General features: G+C 43.3%; 1 pseudogene; it reads left to right on the forward strand.

The window, feature by feature from the left end:
- Nucleotides 1-7,736: 7,736 nt before the first annotated feature.
- LOC112304855 (large ribosomal subunit protein eL29 pseudogene) lies at nt 7,737-8,361 on the forward strand (annotated as a pseudogene).
- Nucleotides 8,362-8,970: the final 609 nt, after the last annotated feature.

Below are 8,970 nucleotides of genomic sequence, written 5' to 3' on the forward strand. Positions count from 1 at the left end.
CACAATCTGCTTGTGGGAAGCAAGGGAGGTGACTGAAAATGGGGCAAGAGCCAAGCAAGTGGCATTGTTCCCTCTCTGACCCCTCCCCCATATATAGCCCCACAACACAGTGGAGTGGGTTGCCCACCTTGGCCAATATCTAAGGCTCTGCCCCTGACAATGTAACAGGTGCACTAAGACAAAGAAATATGGCCCAAATGAAAGAACAGATCAAAACTCCAGAAAAAACCAAGAGACCAGGAGATAGCCAACCTATGAGATGCAAAGTTCAAAATGCTGGTAATCAGGATGCTCACAGAAATTATTGAGTACAGTCGCAAAATAAAGGAAGAAGTGAAGGCTATGCAAAGTGAAATAAAGCAAAATATACAGGGAACGAACAGTGAAAGGAAGGAAATTGGGACTCAGATCAACTATTTGGAACAGAAGGAAGAAATAAACATTCATCCGGAATAAAATGAAGAAACAAGAATTCAAAAAAATGAGGAGAGTCTTAGGAACCTCTGGGGCAACTTTAAATGTTCCAATATCTGAATCATAGGGATACCAGAAGGAGAAGAGAAGAGGAAGAGCAAGAAATTGAAAACTTATTTGAAAAAATAATGAGGGAAGACTTCCTCAGTTTTGTAAAGGAACTAGACAGGCAAGTCCAGGAAGCTCAGAGTCCCAAAGAAGTTGGATTCAAGTAGAACACACCAAGATACATCATAATTAAATGACCCAAGATTAAAGATTAGAGAATCTTAAAAGCAGCAAGAGAAAAGGAGACAGTTACCTACAAAGGAATGCCCATAAGACTATGAGCTGATTTCTCAAAAGAAACCTTACAGGCAAGAAGGGGCTGGAAAGAAGTATTTGAAGTCATGAAAAGCAAGGACCTACAACCTAGATTATTCTATCCAGCAAAGCTATCATTTAGAATGGAAGGGCAGATAAAGTGCTTCTCAGATAAGGTAAAGTTAAAGGAGTTCATCACTGCCAACCCATTATTACATGAAATGTTAAAGGGACTTATCTAAGAAAAAGAAGACCAAAACTATGAACAGTAAAATGACAACAAATTCACAACTATCAAGAACTGAACCTAAAAACAAACTAAGCAAACAACTAGAACAGGAACAGAATCAGAGAAATGGAGATCACATGGAGGGTTATCAGCAGGGAGGTGGAGGAGGGATAATGGGGGAAAAGGTACAGGGAATAAGAAGCATACTTGCTAGGCACAAAATAGACAGGTGGAGGTTACGAATAGTATAGGAAATGGAGAAGCCAAAGAACTCATATATGTATGACCCATGGACATGAACTAAAGGGAGGAGGGGAATGCTGGAGGGAGGGAGAATGCAGGGTGGAGGGGGATAAAGGGAAGAAAAAGTGGGACAATTGTAATAGCATAATCAATAAAATATACTTAAAAATTGCCTTTTCCACCTACTTCTAAAATAGGTATATACTGTGAAAAAGTCAAACATTGCAGAGATCTAACATCTGTAATGGAGAAAGTAAAAGTTCTTTACAACCCTAGTCTAGGATATAACCAGAGATCTCCACATATGTTTAGTGAGAGTTCTGGTACACATTCCATTGCCCTCCCCTCACAGCTGTGCCCCACTCTCCCACAACCCACTCAACCTGCAAGGAGCTAGTCATCCCTACCAAGAGATTATTTGAATGGATTTTCCTCAGTAAGGATGGAGTAATTTTCAGATTGAACAAGCCATGAAGAAGCACTCAAACATCACACTGACAGATCCCAACGATTCTCTTGACATTCCTTAGGATGCCACCTTTAAAGACCAGTCCTCCATTGGGAGCTCCAGGAGCATATCACCATCCAGGTGTGGCCTACTGAAAATCAACTAGAGCATATGAAACCTGGATTGGCATTTATACAGTCAAAGATTATCCAGGAAACCTTCATCAAAAATTAGTGATAAAAAAGCCCTGGCCTGATAGCTCAGTTGGTTAGAGCATTATCCTGATACTCCAAGGTTGCGGGTTTGATCCCCAGTCAAGAATCAAGTAAGTGGAACAACAAATTGATGTTTCTTTCTCTCTCTCTTCCCCCTTCCCCTCTCTCTAAAATCAATAAATTAAATAATTAGTGAGCAAAAGGTGAATGGATGAAGGAAAGAAAGAAAGAAAGAAAGAAAGAAAGAAAGAAAGAAAGAAAGAAAGAAAACCTCATAGACACAGACATCAGTGTGGTTATTACCAGAGGGCAAGAGGATGGGGGGAGGTAGAAGAGGGTAAAGGGGGGATAAATGGTGATGGAAGGAGACTTGACTTGGGGTGGTGACCACACAATACAAAGTACAGGTGACGTACTATAGAACAGTATGCCTGAAACATTGTAATTTTATCAACCTATGTTGAGCCAGTACAGTAAGAAGCTAGGGAATTTTCTTGACAAGTGGAATAAGCAAAACAGACAAAATAATCAAACAAGGCCAAACAATTTGAACAATTTACATCCAGCTAATGGACTGCAAGCTTTTATCTTCCCTCCCTAAGCAAGGACACTTAGGAGCGAATGGTTTACAAATTCCAGACTGTCCTTGGGCAGACTGCCCTCTGTCTGGTCCCTCTTTGATGACATTCCTTAAAAATAAAACTAACCAGAAAATAACCCTGACCCCTCAATACCCACATTTTGATTAATCAACATAATGAAGGACACACCTGGAAAGCTAATGAGTGTTCTGTTAAGACCCTCCCCTGAGACCTCCCCTAGGATTCCTGGCGGCCAGAAAAAGATAAAAAACCTCAAGACACAGGACTCACAGTGCTCTTTCTAGAGCACACCCACACCTTGTATCTCTGCTCTTTTCCCCCTAAACTCTAAGGGTCCCTGTGAGACTTGCAACCAAGGGGGCAGCAGGTGGCAGCAGCTTGTCCCAGGCTAACCCCAAACCTGTCTCCAAGGCTCCCTTTTTTCTCTGACTTTCCAGTGAGCTAAAAGCAGCCCCACCTAGGCTCTTCCACCTTAAGTACTTCCTTAATTTCACTGTCCCCAGCTTTAATAGATGTACTCTCAAAATCACCTAGACTCATGTTGTGAAATCCTTCCTACATGAAGTTAAGAACCCAAAAAATACTGAGTGGCCAAGGGCTGACCCACTCCAGGCCCAGACCCCATCTGGCAATAATGTCACCCCAATAAACTCAATTTAAAAATTTAAAAATTAATGAGATGTTGTCTACTCATTTTTTTGACATACAGCAGGGCATCAACAACCTCTTCGTGTTTACTCCACTGAGCACATGCCGGACTGCCCAGCAGGGAAGGTGAGTGAGGACTGCCCCTGGTGATCCTATAAACACAGAAGTGACAGCATCAGGCATCCAGATGCCAGTGGCACAAGCTGGAGACAGATTCAAGATTTGAGAAGATGAGACTCTTAATTGGTATATGTGCTGAATCATCACATACTGGTCTATAGACCTAGAGAGACAGGTAGTATTTTAATAATAGCACTGAACTGGGGGACTATTGCCTTAAACCCAGGACCAGAATTCCCTTGTCTTCCAACTTTCTTTTTAAAAATATTTTATTTATTTAATTTTAGAGAGAGGGGAAGAGAGGGAGAAAGACAGGGAGAGAAACATCAATGTGTGGTTGCCTCTCGCTCGCCCCCTCCTGGAGACCTGGCCTGCAACCCAGGCATGTGCCCTGACTGGGAATTGAACTGGTGACCCTTTGGTTTGCAGGCCGGCACTCAATGGACTGAACAACACCAGCCAGGGTATCCTCCAACTCTTTTGGTTAACTACAGGCACTATGCTTTCCCCACCTTTGGCCCTCTTGGAACACTGTTCTGTGACCTTCTGGTCTACCTGACTTCTGCTCATCCTTCTCAGGACAGCTCACACATGACCTTCTCTGGGAATTACTCACAAGCCTGCATTAGGTGCACTTTGCAACTTGAACGTGCACTATCAACCACTAACCTGTCAGTGAGCCCTTGAGTACATGTACCACATTCTGCTAACTTTTATATCCCAGCACCAAGCAAGTGTCTGCCTTATGGTTAGTGCCCTAAACATTTGTAGAGTGGAAAATGTTAGCCTCTGTAGTTCTTATTTCCTGGTTTGTTAAATGGGAGTGGGTTTTCTGATCTCTAGGGAGACTTCTAGTAATAAAATTTAGTATTCCAGATTCTTCTACTATTGTTTTATCTGGCCATCTATCTTCTTTAGTGAACAAGAGAAATATGTGACCTTTATATTATGCTGAAAACAATGTGTTGCTCACAATCTATTTTAGTTCAATAATTTTAATGCAAAAATTAGGACTGTAGTGTAATGTTTTACAATCTGCTTTTAAAAAATTCTGATATGTATCATGGATGACTTTCTCATCAGAGCTAGAGACATAGCTTATTCTTTTTAATGGCTATAGAGTATTTCACAGAAGGATGCTGATCATTAGTCACCTATTGACAGATACCTAGGTTGTTTTGTTTTTCTCAGCTACAACAGGCAGGGAGCATTTCTGTAGGAGATTCCTATAAGTGGAACCACAATATCAGAGGGTATGTGCATTGAACATTCTTACCAGTATTGCCAAATCATCTACTGAAAGACTGTATTCATTTATATTCAAGGTGATGATATCACACCAAGAATAATTGTAAGTGCTACTGCCAGACTTGAGCGTTTCTCTGGACTGGGGGTCATGCTGACACATCTTGCTTCACCTCATTTAGGCTTCTTGAGTCTGCTAGTCCTGCAGTCAGGAATACGTCTTGGTTATGTGTTCTGCCTTCAGGTGGTAAGCTCCTGACCCTTTGGGCCAAAGACTTCTGCATATCACTCAGGCTACCAGGCTGTCCTGACTTGGATGGTTTAACCCCTGGAGTTGGGCATGTCTTGCTGTCCTTCTTACTGTCATTCTTGTTCAAATTTCATAGGCTTCAGCAAGTCTGCCCTGACCCTTCCCCCAGCTCTTCCCCCATCCCAATTCTCCTGCAGGGTAAGTTGCCCTCCTGAGACCTGCTCCAGCCCCTGAGTTTACTCCAGGCTGACCATACTGGGTGTGTCTAGCAATCCTGGAATGACACAAAAGTAGTCATTAGCAGAAAGAAATAAAATTCCTCATGGCTGATTATACACACACCTGGAGGTCTCTTACGTGTGGTTCTCGGTTCTTCTCCCTCTTCGTTGCCACTCTTTTACCCTACTCCTCCCATGGCTAACGTCCCCGGTCCCCTGCAGAGCTCCAGGGAGGGCTCATGGCAGCGCTGTGCCATGGAGGGCGTGGCAAATGTGGGGGAGGGCAATGCAGTCCTGGCAGGGGTCCAGCCTTTCAGAGGGAGCCTTGTTTAGAAAATGCTTCTTTGGACACCAGCATCTCTGTAGGAGAATTTATTTCAGGATTCAAGCAGGACTGGCCCTCTTATGGGAGGTAATTTAATTCCACATTGATTTAAAGGACTTTTGGTGTCTATGGTAACTTAGGAAAGTATGGTTCCCCTTAAAAAGTCTATAATGTGGTTGTTAGTTCCTTTTTCCTGGGGAGTAGTCAATCAGATTGCTTTCCAAACAATTTAGTGTAACACATCGGATGGGGGTTACAGTAAAGGGGAGAGAGCCCAGGAAAGGGGAGGAAGGGAACCATCAAATGTGAGCCATCTTCAGACTGTGTCAGCATGTGCTCTGCTGAATTTTTTTCCTGTGACCTCATAACCCTCCTGAAGTTTGCCCATCTGTCTACTGCTTCCCACAGGGACTCAAGTGCAGAGTTTCCAAGACAATGAAAGTCAAGCCTGGCTGCCTGGGGACTGTGATTCCCCATTACGATGTGCAGGTTTGTGTGGTGCACTCAGGAGGGAGGGAGAAGGGGGAAAACACAAATTTTTCAGTAACTTATTTATTACATTCTTAATTGAGAAAAAATAATGAAAAGTAAAGATACTAAAATAATATGAAAAAGGAGGGAGGAAGGAAAGAAGAGGAAGAAGGAAGAAAAGGGACATTTTTATATTCTTATCACGCAAAGAAAACTACTTTAAATAGCTAGCAAATTGGCTGGCTAGTTTATTTATATACATACATTTTTAAAACAAAAATAGGGGTAAATTTTGACATATCATTTTGTTACTTAACTTTATTGTTGAAAAATCTTGGGTGACCATCTTCCTGGGTCAATGAGTGCTGACATATGCCATGATTTTTAATGACTATATAGTAGTGGATAGTATGCTTCCACACCTCTTTACTCCTTTTGTTAATCAATAGATGATTTCTAAAATTTTCATTGGTAAAAACAACACTACAATGAATACGTTGTAGCTAAAATTTTGCTCCTTTCCTTTATTATTTCTTCGGGCTACATTCCAAGAAATAGAATTGTGTATATAAGTATGCAGAGTTAGAATATAAGAATTTATATTCTATTTAGTGTTACATGTAATTGCCTGCTCCAACTATGGTAACCAACTGTGGTAACCATTTATGGAGCTCTTTTTTTAGTATCCTCTTTCATTTTGATAACAATCCTGTGAAATAGGCAGATATTATCTCTGTTTTAAACATGGAGGCACTGAAACATAGAGCTTAAGTAGCTCACAGACAATGAGTAAGATAGCAGAGTCATGATTTGAGTTTGATCTGTCTGATGTCCAAGTCCATGGGCCTCATGGACAAGGGGAGGCTGCTATATTTCCTGAGCTCCTAAAGACAGAAGCTTCCCAAGCTCATCTGGTACAGACTCAACAAGGGCTTCACCTACACCATTCCAGGCAGATGGATTAGAGATCTGGGTTTCAAACTCTTGGCTTCCCTTGGTGTCTGGCTCTTGTTTTCAGTCACCACTAGAGCAAGAGGGTCTCTACTTGACCACCTCAGCTCTTACATGTTGCTATTCAAAGCACCTCCTGTTATCCAGATCATTCTTCCAGTCTGCTTCCTCCTCCAGGTCATAGATGACAAGGGCCATGACCTGCCCCCTGGTGCAGAAGGAGACTTGGGCATCAGGATCAAACCCATCAGGCCCATAGGTATCTTCTCTGGCTACATGGTAAGGAATGAGTGCTCTGTCCCCTGGAGGGAATATGGGGCTCTGAGAGAGGTGAGGCGGGGTCCCATAATTATGAAATTCCCAAGACGCATTGGCAAGGAGTATCCAGTGTCTAAGAATGGGCTTTGCCAAGAGAAAAGACTGGCAATTCACTCCTGCCATCCTTAACCTATCACTAAGATCTCATCTGAAGAATTATCATTATTTGGATATACCTTTTAACCCACAAGAAATGTTTCATGGCAGAAAGCTTATTGCCCATGAACTACACATGGCAGCATTCTCCCAAGGACCCCCCTGCCCCTCACCCAAGTATCGTGTCCCTATTCCATGCCATTGATCCTCTTTAGAGCCATGTTAGACACATCACATTGGGACTTCACCATACACTTGGAGGCATTCTTGTCTTCAAAGTTTGGAATGTTAGGGATAGATGATTTTTGAGACCAGCTGCCTCACTTTAGAGGTGAGGATGAGAGACTACAAGACTCATGCAAGCCCACTGCTGTTGAAAATATTTGAGGAAAACCTAAAATATTAAGTCAAATAATAAATTCAGTAATAATAGTTGCTTCCATTTGCTGTGTGTATACTACATGATACATTCCTAAAGCACTTTGCATACATTACACTCATTTAATCCTCCCAGTGACCTTATGGATCCTTGGAGCCAAATTGTTTGAGTTCAAAACCCTACTCCACAGTTTCAGGCGCTTCGAGAGCCGTGGGCTTGGGTGCAGAGATGGCCAAGTCCAAGAACCACACCACGCACAACCAGCCCCGAAAATGGCACAGAAATGGCATCAAGAAGCCCCAATCGCAAAGATATGAGTCTCTCAAGGCGGTAGACCCCAAGTTCCTGAGGAACATGTGTTTTGCCAAGAAGCACAACAAGAAGGGCCTGAAGAAGATGCAGGCCAACAACGCCAAGGCCATGAGTGCACGTGCTGAGGCTATCAAGGCCCTGGTCAAGTCCAAGGAGGTCAAGCCCAAGATCCCAAAGGGCAGCGGCCGCAAGCTCAGTCGACTTGCTTACATTGCTCACCCCAAGCTCGGGAAACGTGCTCGTGCCAGCATTGCCAAGGGTCTCCGGCTCTGCCGGCCAAAGGCCAAGGCCAAGGCCCAAACCAAGCCCCAGGCTGCAGATGCAGCCGCAGCTCAGGCTCCAGCTCAGGCTCAGTCTCAGGCTCCCAAAGGTGCCCAGGCCCCTGTGAAGGCTCCACAGTAGAGGCCTCTGTCTGCCGACGTGAGGACAGAAGGACTGGTGTGCCCCGGGGCTGGGGTCCTCCTGTGGCGTTTGTGCAAATAAACCTGAGGCAGGGTCTGTCAAAAAAACCCCACAAAAACACAAAAACCAAAAAACAAAAAAAACAAAACCCTACTCCACTGTTTACTGTGTAAACAAGTGACTGATCTCTCACACCTCAGGTTCCTAACCTGTAAAATGTGTATCATAATATCTCATAGCTTTCCTATGGCTATCAAAAGGCATTAATGTTTGTGAAACACTTAGAACAGTGCTATACAAGAGTATGTAAAAGAAAAGAGTAGCTGGAGATCTAAATTATCACTCCTATTATCCAGATGAGAAAAAATGAGCCCAAGAGATGAGGGCACAGCCACACCACGCACTTCTGCAGGTATTTCCTGGGTGCTGTCCCATTCCACTTTCACATGCCAGTGAGGAAGCTAAGGCATGGGATTCTCCCCGTTTGACAGTGCAGGAAACAGAGTGACTTATGGCCCACAGAGATAATGCCAGCAGGGGCTGAATGGTGACCAGGAGAAAGAGTCAAAGTGAGGATCAAGAAATTTGACTTTAGGTCACAACTCTGTCATTTGCAATGGCTATTTGACTTTGGACATGCCTCTTGATCTCTCTGGGCTTTAATACCCTTATTTTCCAAATGAAGAAGCTAGCCAATGAACTCCCTATGCCGCCTTCGAAC

The sequence above is a fragment of the Desmodus rotundus genome, chromosome 1 (genome assembly GCF_022682495.2).
Source record: "Desmodus rotundus isolate HL8 chromosome 1, HLdesRot8A.1, whole genome shotgun sequence".
Lineage (NCBI taxonomy): Eukaryota > Metazoa > Chordata > Mammalia > Chiroptera > Phyllostomidae > Desmodus > Desmodus rotundus.